Raw genomic sequence first — 14,298 nt, 5'->3', positions numbered from 1 at the left:
GGAAAGAGAAATCTGTCCCCATGAAAATTTCTAGTAAATTAATGAACTTTTCCTAGTGAAGGTTTCGAGTCAATTATCTAACAGTCTTTCATATGAAAACTCAGATTCTAGAGTTTGTCTGCTGTGCAGTGCTGTTGAATGGCACAAGGTCTAATAACGTAAAGTGCCTTTATTCCCAGTAAATATTTTTCTATCTAAAAAAAAAATCATATTAGATTTGTACGTGCAGGAACGGTGCTAATTGCTCTGATTATAACCTATACAGGTTCATTCATTTTTTTAAGGTACCAGAAAGTTTACAAAGAATGAAAGGAAAAAAAGAGGAAGGTGAGATAAAATAAGAATGAAATGATTCTTATTCCAAAATTGTGCAGTGTCTGTGAATTATGTCTCAGTGGGTTCATCTGAAAAACCTCTGAGAAGACAGAACCAAAATTAGAGGCAATCATCCATCTCACAAATTTATGAACTGAAATTTTAAATCAGCTCTAAAAACAATGGAAAGAATAATTATGAAGGTAATAAATGACAACATGAAAGAGAAGTGACAGTAGACCAAACATAAAGAAGACAAGCACAACTTCACGGTAGATAAAGCTTTTTGAGACTTTTACCTAAACTTTAAATAGACAATAGTGTTTTAATACTATATAATTAGAATTACTTAGTCCCAAACCTTTTGCCTACTCTTCATATTCTGAAGTGAAAATTAGTATTTCTGTGTAGACAGGAGATGATTTGTAGGAAAAGTACATACACCCTTTTCAAAAAAGTGCTTTGTATCTTAGTTTTAATAAAGTGACGAGTTTCAGAATTAAAATCAACAACCCTTCAAAGTTTCCACTTGCTATCATTTACATCATACATTACAGTATCATTTGCCAGGTTCAGTATTTGAAATTACCTGCCCCTCATTTTCTACTCCTGTTTCCATGTAGAACTTACAGTCTTTAGACACTTACTTTTTGAAAAAATAAAATTTCTGACCTTGAAAATGTTAATAATTTAAAAAAAAAAATAGATCTTACTCTGGTTATCAATCTTATTTCTTCTTTTTATATTTTTTTCTCCTCTGGCTGTGCACTTTATTTTTGAAATTATAACCTGAAGGACTTTTAAATATAAAATGCTGTGCAAATGCCTGCTAAATAGCATGATATAATGTTCTGGGGAATTAAGGCAGCTACCAACAATAAATTAAATGAGCATTGCTCAATCATTCTTCTCTCTTGTGTTTGTAAGTTATAGGGCAGATACAGTCAGTAGTGCAGCACAGCAGAGGGAATTCTTAGCAAATAAAAAGTTCACAAAGTCCTTAGGTGAGTTTTGTAGAGGCATGACTGAATTTGCACTGATGTACTTGCTGCAGGTAATGTTGATATGACAAATGCCTGCCAATATATTCCTGAAAACCTAACTTAAATATAGCAGGATATAATGTTTTTATAGATCTTACTCTTTTATTGCCTTTATCATTTTTCTTGCCCACCAGCTGCCTCTATTTTTCTACTCCAGTGGCTGTGTCTCCCAGTATTCAATAGGAGCACAGGCCAAACTCATTAATATTCATCAGTTCTGCTTTTCTTCCACTCTCCTAAAGTTCAAAAGGTACTGTAACAAAAAAACGAGGGCTCTACCCAGAAACTAATATCCCTATTTATCTTCATGTGTTTCACTGGGATATAGACACAAAAGAGTAACTATTTTGTCCTAAATCACAAGCTTTCATAAACTGCTGTAATTAAAACTCTAACATTTCCTTGAAGCTTAGAAGAAGCTCTGAGATTCACAATTCACTTGTGGCCACCTCTGTGGGAGGCCTCATGAAGGAGGTTCCTCCTTTCTAGCATCTCTAAGTTTCTCAAGAGCCATACACGTCATACAAATGAGCACACCTATGGTAGTGTGACACTTTTTTCACAAATTCTCTCAGTAATTCTCTTTAACTGTGCTGCAGCTCAGGAGGTTCCGAACTCTCACTCTCATCCTTTTCGATGCAATTTACTAACTTGATCCCTAGCTAAGACAGCAGACAACTATAATCCCTCTCTTTCCCCCAGATTTATATATAAAGTAACTGAAAAGTTCTACAAAGCTGCTACAAGCAAAATTAGGAACATTATCTAGGTCACTAACACGACAGAGCCAGCTCTTACATATTCAGCTCTTGATACCATCCAGCTCACTAAAGGACTAATAACAGAAAATTTTGCCAGGAGCTATGAGCTCATCAATTGCAGGTGTCAGAGAGAAGAGAAACCCAGGCATATTAGTCACCAGTCACAGGATGAGGCACCAATGTGATGCAGCTGCAAAGAAGGAAACGAGAAGCTAGAATCAAGCCAGGCGTTTCCAGGAGTGACTGGAAAATATTAATCATTGTCAAAATATCTGGAATGCTGAGTACAGCTCTGGTTATTCATACTTTCAAAAGTTAAGTGAGAATGCAATATGCACAGAAGAAAAAAAAGTTACTGTCAGAGAAATAAAGAAACTATTATATCAGAAGAAACTTGGAAAAGCTCATCAAAGAATATGACTGTTCTCCATAAATGCACTGCAGGGTTAACACTAGGAGTTGAAACAATTTTAGATAAAGGCCAGTGGTGGGAGATGAAGAAATGCATATAAACTGTGACTTCCCTTAGACTGGAAATTAGAAGGAGATTGCTAACCATTTCTAACCAATGACATTCCCAAATGCCTTTCCAAGTAAAGCAGTCAAGACAAAAAACCTAACTCTTGCTAGGTTTGAACTGCAGTTTATGAAACAGCAAAGGCAGTGTGACGTACTGATTCATGAAGCTTTTTCCAGTCCTTGTTTCTGAACGTGCATCTTCCAGACACAGCTCGTAAGCTGGAGGTCTTTATATCTAACATGTCTCTGCTCATCACAAACAGAGTATCTCATGAAAACTGGTCCCCAGAGAGGATAACAACCTTCTTCATGCAAAAAATACTTCTGTCAGAAGAAATGAAATAATCCTGTAACTGCCACGTTCAGACATGTATCACCTAATCAAACAAGGAAAAAGCACAGGGTACTAACAACTGATTGATAGCCCAGTTTTAGATTACAATTTACATTTTGTTTAATACACCTTTACCAATATTAGACAGTGCAAAGAGTCCTTTTTAGACTTTAGTGGACATTCACAGAAGATTATATAGAGAATTGTTTTTGAACACAGAGAATAAGGTGCTGTTTCTGGAGACTCAAAAAAAAAAGGTCTGAACCCGAGTGAGCAAACAAGTATTTCCAGAGACCAGCCTTATTCTTACCTTCACACGTAGCTAAAGGACTGGTTGAAGTTGGATTGTCTTAATACATACCTGCAGTATTTTTCTTTTTGTATTCAGCTAAATCAACAGAGATACCTCTTACAACTAGGGTTTATGCTTTCTATTCAGAACAGAGATGAGGTAAAGAAGGTGTGTGTAAAGAGAGGCTTACCATACGATGGATTTATATGCAAAAAAAAATTAAAACCTTTCATACATACATCCTGTATAATTTATATTCTTTTAAAATTTATGAAGCACATACACATTCTCTCTTGATTCATCTGGCAGCTCATAGCACAGTGTTTGACTGAAGTGCATGGACCTTCATGGCATGCTTTGCACTTGTACTCATCCTGAATGGAAAATTTTGTGTAGAATTTAATGCTGAGTCACCTCAGAAAGTCATTTTTGATTTGCACAAGTATTAATTTTTTTACCACCTTGCACTTTTGTATATATTTAGGAAATATAGCCCCAATAGAACAATTAAAATATTTAACAGTTCTAAAACATTAGTAGTATGCAGCAAGCAAAAGAGCCCTAAAGTCTTTGAAGGCTGATGTCTTACTCAGGCAATAGAAAACATCTTAAAAAGCTGAGAACTCTAACGCAGATAAGGGAGATCATTATCCTCTCCTGCCACATTCCTCGTTTTGTGTAACCCATCCCGCTCCCACATCTTGTGATGGGAGGTAGTCTCCCACGAGGTGGTGTAACTTCCAGGAGGGCAGCATTAAGCTTTCCAAATTCACATTAAATCACACTTACTTACAAGGCTAGCAACAAAGAGAAAAATTCCCTGTGCGATGGGAATTCCTAATTAGAATTCCACTTCCCCATCTCCTAAGCCCCCTGAATCCCCGTTGCTTCTCTTTTCTCCTCTTTCAAGAAATACTAGAGACTTGCTTGGCTGCAAATGTCTCCTCCCTCTAGGCAAAAGATCTAGGGTAAGTGTCTGCACATGCCTAAAAAATGTGCTGGGGTGATTTCTTATCAGTACACGAAGGCTTTATGGTCAATATTTCAAATGTGCTAGCAGCCCCCCAGACCATCCCCACATGAGGAGGACTTTACTTCAGAGACTTTCTGTCACAGCTTTAAGAACACAAGTGAGTTTGAGAGGTTACCATACTTGTCATCACCCTAAATATTCTAAAAGACTGCAATTCCAAGAAAAAAAAAAAAAAGAAAAGAAAAGAAAGAAAGAAAGAAAGAAAGTACTGAGAGAACTGGCGGAGGAGCTGGCCGAGCCGCTTTCCATCATTTATCGGCAGTCCTGGCTAACGGGGGAGGTCCCGGTTGACTGGCGGCTAGCCAATGTGACGCCCATCTATAAGAAGGGCCGGAGGGCAGACCCGGGGAACTATAGGCCTGTCAGTTTGACCTCAGTGCCGGGGAAGCTCATGGAGCAGATTATCTTGAGGGTCATCACGCGGCACTTGCAGGGCAAGCAGGCGATCAGGCCCAGTCAGCATGGGTTTATGAAAGGCAGGTCCTGCTTGACGAACCTGATCTCCTTCTATGACCAAGTGACGCGCTTGGTGGATGAGGGAAAGGCTGTGGACGTGGTCTACCTTGACCTCAGTAAGGCTTTTGACACCGTTCCCCACAACATTCTCCTCGAGAAACTGGCTGCTCGGGGCTTGGACTGGCGTACGCTTCGCTGGGTTAGAAACTGGCTGGATAGCCAGGCCCAGAGAGTTGTGGTGAATGGAGTCAAATCTGGTTGGAGGCCGGTCACTAGTGGAGTCCCCCAGGGCTCGGTACTGGGGCCGGTCCTCTTTAATATCTTTATTGATGATCTGGATGAGGGCATCCAGTGCACCCTCAGTAAGTTTGCAGATGACACCAAGCTAAGTGCGTGTGTTGATCTGCTCGAGGGCAGGAAGGCTCTGCAGGAGGATCTGGATAGGCTGGAGCGATGGGCTGAGGTCAACTGCATGAAGTTCAACAAGGCCAAGTGCCGGGTCCTGCACCTGGGGCGCAACAACCCCAAGCAGAGCTACAGGCTGGGAGATGAGTGGCTGGAAAGCTGCCTGGCCGAGAAGGACCTGGGAGTATTGGTGGATAGTCGGCTGAATATGAGCCAGCAGTGTGCTCAGGTGGCCAAGAAGGCCAACGGCATCCTGGCCTGTATAAGAAGCAGTGTGGCCAGCAGGTCGAGGGAAGTGATTGTGCCCCTGTACTCGGCTCTGGTGAGGCCGCACCTCGAGTACTGTGTTCAGTTTTGGGCCCCTCGCTACAGGAAGGACATGGACGTGCTCGAGCGAGTCCAGAGAAGGGCGACCAAGCTTGTGAGGGGTCTGGAGAACAAGTCTTACGAGGAGCGGCTGAGGGAGCTGGGCTTGTTCAGCCTGGAGAAGAGGAGGCTCAGGGGCGACCTCATTGCTCTCTACAGTTACCTGAAAGGAGGCTGTAGAGAGGTGGGGGTTGGTCTATTCTCCCACGTGCCTAGTAACAGGACGAGGGCGAATGGGCTAAAGTTGCGACAGGGGAGTTTTAGGTTGGATGTTAGGAAGTACTTCTTTACCGAAAGGGTTATTAAGCATTGGAACGGGCTGCCCAGGGAGGTGGTGGAGTCACCATCCCTGGAGGTCTTTAAAAGACGTTTAGATGTAGAGCTTAGGGATATGGTTTAGTGGAGTACTTAGTGTTAGGTCGGAGGTTGGACTCGATGATCTTGAGGTCTCTTCCAACCTAGAGAAATCTGTGAATCTGTGAAAAGAAAAAGTGAGCAATTACAAACTTTATACACAGGAGTATTATGCAGAAAGAGAAGATGGGCAATATCAAGTTCACACAGGCAAAAACACAGGCTTGCATAAAAAGGTTTATGCAGTTGTGTTTTACAAACCAAGAAGTGAACACAATCACTGATGTACACTTCTGTGCATTGCACTACAGACTATTGTGTCCCAGTTTCCAGATAAATATCTAATGCTTCCCTACAATTTTCTATGCAAAAAGACCTTATTCTTGATTGGTTGGACAGTTTTCTACTCAGATCAATCAGTCTGGGATAATTTGTAACTCAGATGAAACCACTGTTTATCTGTCAGACCTTTCTTTTCTCACACAAAACATCTCCTAGCAGAACTCTAGGGAAGGTGATTGTGAGCTAATCACATCTCCAGGGAATTGCAATTCTTGAATGCACTTCACACTTCCTGAGCTTCAACTTCAACAGCTGTAATTATTTTGCAATAATTAGACTCTGACAATGCTTATATCTTAAATGTCTGCCATATCTAAATGTGTCAGGATCACAACCCACTTAGCATTTAGTCACAGGTTATTAATATCCTCCCCAATTTTGTTTATCTCCTCTGCACCAAAAGCATTCTTTTTTTAGACTTCATAGCAGCTCAGAGAGTTCAAAACCCCAAGAACAGTTTTGAGAATCTTTATGCACAAAAGGAGGAGCCTTCTTTCTCATGTGCCCCTTGAAGCTGTAATAACAATTTAAAAGGACGGGGGGGATTCATTTTTTTTTTCTTTTTAACTTCTGGACTAAAGCATTGCTAATTGTCACACACAGTAAAAACCATCTACATGATGAAGAGTATGTTCCCCACTAACGTCCCCTCACCCCACAACACTTAATGAGCAGCTTATATGAGCACTTATGAGCAGCTTATATGAGCAGCTAGCTCATATTAGCACACCATCATTATCAGAATGCAGGAGCTGTAAAAATATGCAGTAAAACAGAAATTATTTAAATAGACGGTCATTCATAAATACTGCTCAAGTGAACACCTACAAGATAATTTTCTTGAATATTACTTGTATTAGCTGATGTCCTGTCTCTGAGCTAAACGTCCCTCTCCAGATCATGATAAATAATCATCCTCTCCCAAAATATAAGCTTTAAACCTAGCCCTGGAAAATCAAGATGTTTTTTCTATTACTTTCCTCCAGACTTTTCCTTCTAGCAAGATCTCTCCTTAGTCATCGATTATTCAGCAAGCATTTTCGGCATATATGTTCTGTCTTTGAGTATTCCAGAAAGTTCTTACAAGCACAGGTGAGTAATCAGGTAACCTCATCAACAACAGGAGAGGAAGGAAGAAGAATTTGTTCATTCGGCTATTGGGCAGAGGAGACAACATCAATAACGTGCAAAGTGCCCATTCTGTTCCCTCTTCTGAGTGCTGCAGTGGCTGGACTTGACTGTCTAGGAACTGTGCCTACATATTCCTGGTGAAGGCAGAGAAGCAAATGGAAATGTGAGAGAGACTTTTGCTGATGAACTCCCTCAGGAATCAGATAAACTGTTTTCCAGTCCTGTGTTCAGGGAGCCCATGAGATCTCTCCATTCCTCTCATGGGAGTTTCTCCTTTCATCTGTTACAGAGAAAAATTACTGCCCATGTGTATTTGGATGTGAATGACCTCTGCTTGACTGACAAACAAAAGATTCCAAGTGGTTTTGGAGAGGCAGGACATATCCTCATATTTTTATAAAATACACAAAGGTTTTAGACTGACTAGAGGAGAATGGGAGTCACAGTTCCTAACAGCTGTTAGTACACGTGCTAATAGTGACTAGAAAGGACAAACTTGAAGAATATTAATATTAAAAGATAACTTTAAAAATATTCTCATTTGAAGAAATGGGAAAAAATATTTTATCTTCACTTCATAGTAGATTTTATATATTTTTTTCTCTTCACAGATCTGTTTGTATTCTTGATGTTTACTTTTGAAAAGACAGTACATTATAAATGGAGATGATTGTTATTTAATGCCTTTTGAAAGACATATCCATAAAGCTATGTCCACAAGTAGCTGATTTACATACTCCAAAATAGTACTGAAAAATTTCATAATTCGTAGACAAATAACCTCATCTTTCCATCTGACATCATCTTTCCACTCACATTCATACTGATTTTTGCACTTATTTCATCCACCTATGTGAGTTTTAAACTCTTGGTCTATATAGAGACATCGTGACAATTTGGTGAAAAGTTAGATGAGTTATATACAGCTGGCCAATCTGCCAACTAACACACAGAATATAGCTTAAAAAAATAGCTCTTAAAATCAGCCACATTTTTAGCTGTTGGTTTACAGGCCCAAATTCTTCACTCCTAGTTCTCTCACCTGAACCTTGAAATACCATAAAGCAGGTAAGATGAAGAACCCAAGATTTTAACCGCACTGTATTTTCAGTTCAGAAAAAATCTACTTTTGTCCATCTTTGCAAAAACTTTTATTACATACCTGCTGTAGAGATGGAAATACCCTCTCTATATTTATGATTTATTCATCATCATCTAGCCAAATTTTATGGTACTCTCACTGCACAGATTTTTGCTAGGTTTTGTAATACAGGGTTTTGTAGTACAGGTAGTACTGTAACGGTTTCTGTATAAGAAACGTTCCCAAATTCTTGGGCACTTAGACTTGCCTGGTTTTCTATGAACTGGATTCTACAGGCATGAAACACCATTAAGTAACAACTGACAGATCATTCAAGAAAGAGAAAAAAGATTAAGCACAACAGTAAAATCTTTCTTTGGAGGTTGCATTTGATCTCCTCAACAAATGCCAAACTTTCTGGGCCCCTGGAAGAACAGCCATTTTTGCAGTTACTGAGGAGGAAGACGGGAGCATTCAAAGGGATTCTTGCTGAAATCCTAGTGAAAATTCAGCATTGGTAAAATACAGAAAAATGTATTTTCTTAGTATGTTTTGTGTTGGTTAGTTTTAGTCAAGCAAGAACATGTAGTCTTTGAATTAAATATGCATGTTGACGTATTGCATGGTTTCTCATTCTGTTTTGCTTTAGGAAAACAAACAAACACTGGGTGAGAAGAAATAATTGCTGGAGATTTTAAATTCTTCAGAATTCTGAGAGCAGAAAACACTGAAAGAAGCTATAATTTGATTCTAATTGGAAATTAACACATTTCTCTATAAATATAGCTAAAGATTTCATCCAAATCAAGAGCCTCTCACCTTGAAAGAGCAACTAGCATTTTTTCGTATTCCCACACTGTAGAACAAGATGAAATTGAAAGGTATTACTGCCTCTAGATAAGTGAATATAAAAATTTTCTATCTCGTTTTACATTTTTCATGGTTTCCGGTGAGAAAACTTTTTGAATTGATCTTATTTATTTCCAATGTACCAAAAAGTAAATTCTTTGGCAGCTGTTATTAATATCATATATGCTGAAGGCAAACACAACCAGTCACATATCTTATTTCTTCAGAACTTTCAGAAGTGAGCCATCTGATCCCCCTGCTCCCTGCAACCATGGCAGATCTGCCTGAGTACGGCATGGATGCTCACTCATTGCCTGGTCTGTTCAAGAACTCCTTTGCAATCCTGTTACCAATTCCTTCACTTTCCTACCTGGATCACAGCCTCCATCCTCATGTGCTTTATGGGCAAAGTGTCAGAACTCAGTCACAATGTATTTGAAATATCCTTTTTGCACTGCTGATTCTGGAACATTTTTTAATCTGTTAAAGCACCATAAACAGTCCTCGACTGCCACAGTTAGGCTGCTTCTAGGTAACAGGACAACATACACAGGTCTTGCAGTGCATTACTGAGAAGCTGATTATTTCTTCCCTTAATCTGATCCCTTCTGTAGATGGCAATACATATTTCACATGCATCTTCTTGCAAAGCAACAAAACTGTCCAGAAAACAGATATCAAGAGAAATAATAAAATCCAGATCCCAGCTTCTCAGGCGCTATTTCACACAGCAGTGCAGAGCTTAACAGCCATAACATAAGGAATAATGTAATAACTCCTGCAGTAATGTTCACTTGCAGCAGACTACCTTGGATAGAGCACTTCTCTCTTCTTCCTAAGATGGAACAGCTGTATATATAAGCTAAGTATTTCATTTTTTCTGTATTTTTTAGGCATGTTCGAACATCTCTACCAAATCCCCTTGCTCAGGATTTTTTCCTCTGTAAAATGCTTGCAATTTTGCAAAGCAAGCTGATAAACAAATTAGCTGTTTTAGGCAAAAGTTCCTGTCACTCCAAGTGCTGAACATCAGGCTTTTTCCTCAGACAACAACACTGTAGGGAAAGCCCCATGGGATTGTCCATCTCCACACACGGTATCTTGTCTGCAGAGCTAGGCTTGCAGTTTAAACTACCGTAATGCAGTGTAAGATAACTGAATACATGTGGCGAATAACAATGCTGTATTTTGCAAACTATACATTAGGAACCAGCACCACTACAAATCAGCGAGATCTTTTGGACAGATGTTGCTGTGCACTGTTACACATGACACAGTTGTTAAGGACTGGATATGAATGCTGAATCCTGCTGGACTTTCAGACAGAATTTAAGGATCAGAAAGCAGTAATTTAAAACGGAACATCAGAAAGATACTAGCATTAGTGCCTTAACTGTTATAAAAAGGAAGAAAGAAGATTCCAGGTAGCATCATAGCACACAGGGAAAATCTGTGACTAATTTATCTGGCTTGTTTCTGTAATGAAAATTGTACAAGCAGATTAGTACTTGGCTGTTCTGTGCCACGTATAGGTATGCTTTCAAACACCAGAAAGATCTAAAAGACTTCTGAAAGGGGGGGAAGCTTTTCACATGCTTTCCCGAGGAGCACTGCACTAGACAAGAGGAGAGCAAGGGTTTAGCAGGCAGATCTGAATGACCCCAACGGTTTGAACAGCCACCTTGAACAGCTGCCACGGCATACCCAAGGAGCACATTCCACCTGACAATATTCCTCGTCTCACGTTCATCGCTGAATTTGATGAAAACACTCCAATCACTTATGGTGATTGCTGCTATTGTATTCTGTGTAGCTACATATAAGCTAATTACATGAATATTTATTATCTCAAGTGTGACCTTTCTGTTTCTTATTACAAGCAGAGTCATTCTGAATTGCTACTGGTCCTTTCCAGGTGTTTTATTATACACAGAATGTTCTTATATCGACATCCAGACTCTGCATTTTTTTAATCTGAGCATGCAAATGGTATCAATTTCTTCATATTACTAATATAGTAATATAGCCAAAAAATACCACTAAAAAGGAAAGAACCACAGAAGGCTACTGCATTTTTCACCATAAAAGAAATGGACAAAACAAAATTTGTTTATTGCAGTTGACATTTTGGGTATAAATCCTGCACAATAAAACTAAAATGCTAACAGATTACAGATCAGCTTTGAAATGAAACAAAGAAAACCAGAGCCTAAATTGTTTATTCTTTATATTTTCCCAATAACTGAAGGAGAGCAATTTTAAGGAGTATTTCAAAATTATTCATTTCACTATTATTTTAAGTAGAGTTTAAATGTAAGTTATTTACCCCCCAAATCATATACTTTTGGCCCACTGAAATTATAATTCTAGCAAGTCATCAAAAGCTTAGAAACGCCAACATAGAAATGTATAAAATTTCCTTGGTGCTAATAAATAACAATCTAGTAAACAGCAAAACATGAACATGTGAGTAGGTGTCTTTTTGCCTTTTTGGTTATTTTTATTTCATACAGAGTTATATAAGGCAGGGTGAAGCTAGGCAGCATGACATGTATTGTATTCAGAAGAGTCCACTTATTCCAGAAGACATCTTTGAATGGAAAAACAAACAAAAAATAGTTGCACTTAACGTACAGTATGTGGTTCTGACTTTCATTGAGTAAACTGCAATGAGGAAAATGGCCCTCACAGTAATCTACTGTGTCACCACAGGACACATACAATAGTGATTCAATCTCACTGCTCACGGATAAGAAAGAAAAATTTCATTTGAGGAAGCAGAACATATCACATCTATGTTCAAATGGAAACAAACACTTTAGAACGGACAAGATCTTCATTCGATATAATCACATTTTAGCTGATCACTTTATGTTTTCCATAGAAATTCAAATCAGATCAATTGTATTTGAAAAAGAGGGGAGTGGAATGAGGGGGGAAAGCAAACAGAAGGTTTGCTTTGATTTTGTGACACAGATCAAACAATGAAAGTCCTGTGTCAAAGCATATTTTATGTAAAGATTACAACCAGTCTACATTACAGACAGAAACAGAGGAAGAGAGAGGAATAAAGGTTAATTCTCTGTGCTTTCAGAAACCACTAGCTTTGGAGGAGTAGGACCTGCAGACCACAAAGCATCTGAAACTTTAAGATACGAGCCACAGTGCACAGCAGGACAGTGAAATCTATTTGAAAAAGCTTTATCCACATTTGATGACAGATGTTCCCTGCCCGAATAAGGAAAAAGATAACAGCAAAGAAAGAATTGCAAAATATAATCATTTCAAATTTGCAAATGGTCTAGGTGAACTAATTGTTGCAGTAAGAGCCCTAGACAGAAAGAAAAGATGGATCACATTCCCAGTGCAAATGAAGGCACTAACTAACTCATTTTTTTGCTTACTAGAATCATCGGACACGATTATTAAAGTACATAGTGGGAGACATTAATAGGTTGTTTTCCTCTAGAATCATTGCAGACACTCCCACACATACAGAAGAGAACAAATTGGGCATATCTAAAAACCTGTGAAGTCCACTTTAGAGTAAACTCAATGAAAAGTCAAAGAGGGAAAGGGATAAGGACAGCCAGCAGTCCTCCTCTCCAGCCTCTTTCTATCCCTGTGGCCCCTCCTCAGAGGTAAAAGAAATCCATGTGCAGCAGTTTCTGCAGGAAAACAGCTTTCTGAGGAAGCCTACTGCAGGGTGGTTTTTTTGTTTGTTTGTTTGTTTTCTTCCCTTTTAAGTTGTTTCAGACTGAACTGAGCCATGGGTATACAGAGCAGACAAATCTTTAACACTGATGTCTTGATGGTCCTTACAGGAATGGGGGAATGCAAGAGGTGCAATGAGAAGATGATGCAGCCTGCTGAGATGTCAAGTTCACTATTTTGTGAAAAACTAGCTGATCAGTCATCCTCACTCTGAGCAACTAGTTCTTACGTTTTTCACTAAAGACTGCTTTGATACCATCGCAGTCAGAGTGTGCCAATTTCCGTGACTCCAATTTCCCTTGCCTTTCTTATGGGATTAGGTGGCAGATTAAAGCAGAAGTACCTGCATGTCATCCCTTCCCTTATCCCTGAGGCTGCACACACTCTGTGTTGCATGGCATGATTCATGTGGTTGAAAAGAAGAATTAGGAAATTATTACAAGATCCTCTGGCTTTGCTTTGCACTTTGGAGACCTGTCCTTGCTCTTCTATTTCTCAAGTCATTTTCTATACCCATTCAGCAGCGGAATGCAGGGTAGTCCAGGCCACGAGTAGACAACCGAAGTACTGAAGCACAAGTCATAGTCAAAAATCACATATCAGTATGAATTTTGAATAATGTTCTTTTGGCAAAGATTGAAAGGATCCCTATTAGCATCCCCCGAGAAGCTGAGATCTTTACATTTTCCTTTGTCACGACACAGACATGATGTAAATTTCTATTCCCCTTTGGTATTCTCTGTCTGCTGGGCACATTCAGACTGTCTGGGCAATGACCCTTTAGTGAAGTGAGTCACAGCTTAGAAGGTAAGACGCAATTTCATTATTTTTGGTGCTCTGAGTAAAAATGTGTAGAATTCAGCAAAAGGTATACAGATGCTTACCACAGAACAACAAAAGCTTTGCACTTTGTCCATCCAACTGAGCTTTAACATCTTTTGTCCTTTAGACCCTTTGCTACAATCCCCATTTTCTGAGTCTTATTTCTTTGTCAGGTTGTGAGTGATTGTTTGCATGCTTGGCCTCGTAGCAGTACAAATAGATTTAATCTGACTAGCACTTGATTCCTTCTATTCTTAGTATCTTTATTTTCTTTATTTTAACTTCCCCACTTAGCTCCGCTATTTGTTTATTCCTCTTTAGACAGACAGAAGTGAGTAGGCTGTTTACTTTACTTGCTTATGTAACTGATTTTCTCAGCTATGCAAACAGTACCGAGATGATGATATAATCTTCAGTAGACAGATATTTTGCTGGTCAGTAACCACAAAACCACTCTTTTCCTTGCTTTCGTATCTCTTGC

General features: G+C 39.1%; 1 protein-coding gene across 2 annotated transcripts in view; it reads right to left on the bottom strand.

The window, feature by feature from the left end:
• Window positions 1-14,298, bottom strand: part of LOC310881225 (uncharacterized protein) — a gene marked incomplete at its 5' end in the record, with an annotated part of 330,228 nt that overhangs the window by 137,352 nt on the left and 178,578 nt on the right. For both annotated transcript variants that reach the window (XR_014572237.1, XR_014572238.1), the window contains one exon: window positions 5,933-6,000. The remainder of the gene's footprint in view (window positions 1-5,932; window positions 6,001-14,298) is intronic.

The sequence above is a fragment of the Anser anser genome (genome assembly GCF_964211835.1).
Source record: "Anser anser genome assembly, chromosome: 14".
Classification (NCBI taxonomy): domain Eukaryota; kingdom Metazoa; phylum Chordata; class Aves; order Anseriformes; family Anatidae; genus Anser; species Anser anser.
The sequence above is the reverse complement of the archived record's forward strand: the minus strand, read 5'-3'. Positions and strand labels throughout refer to the sequence as shown.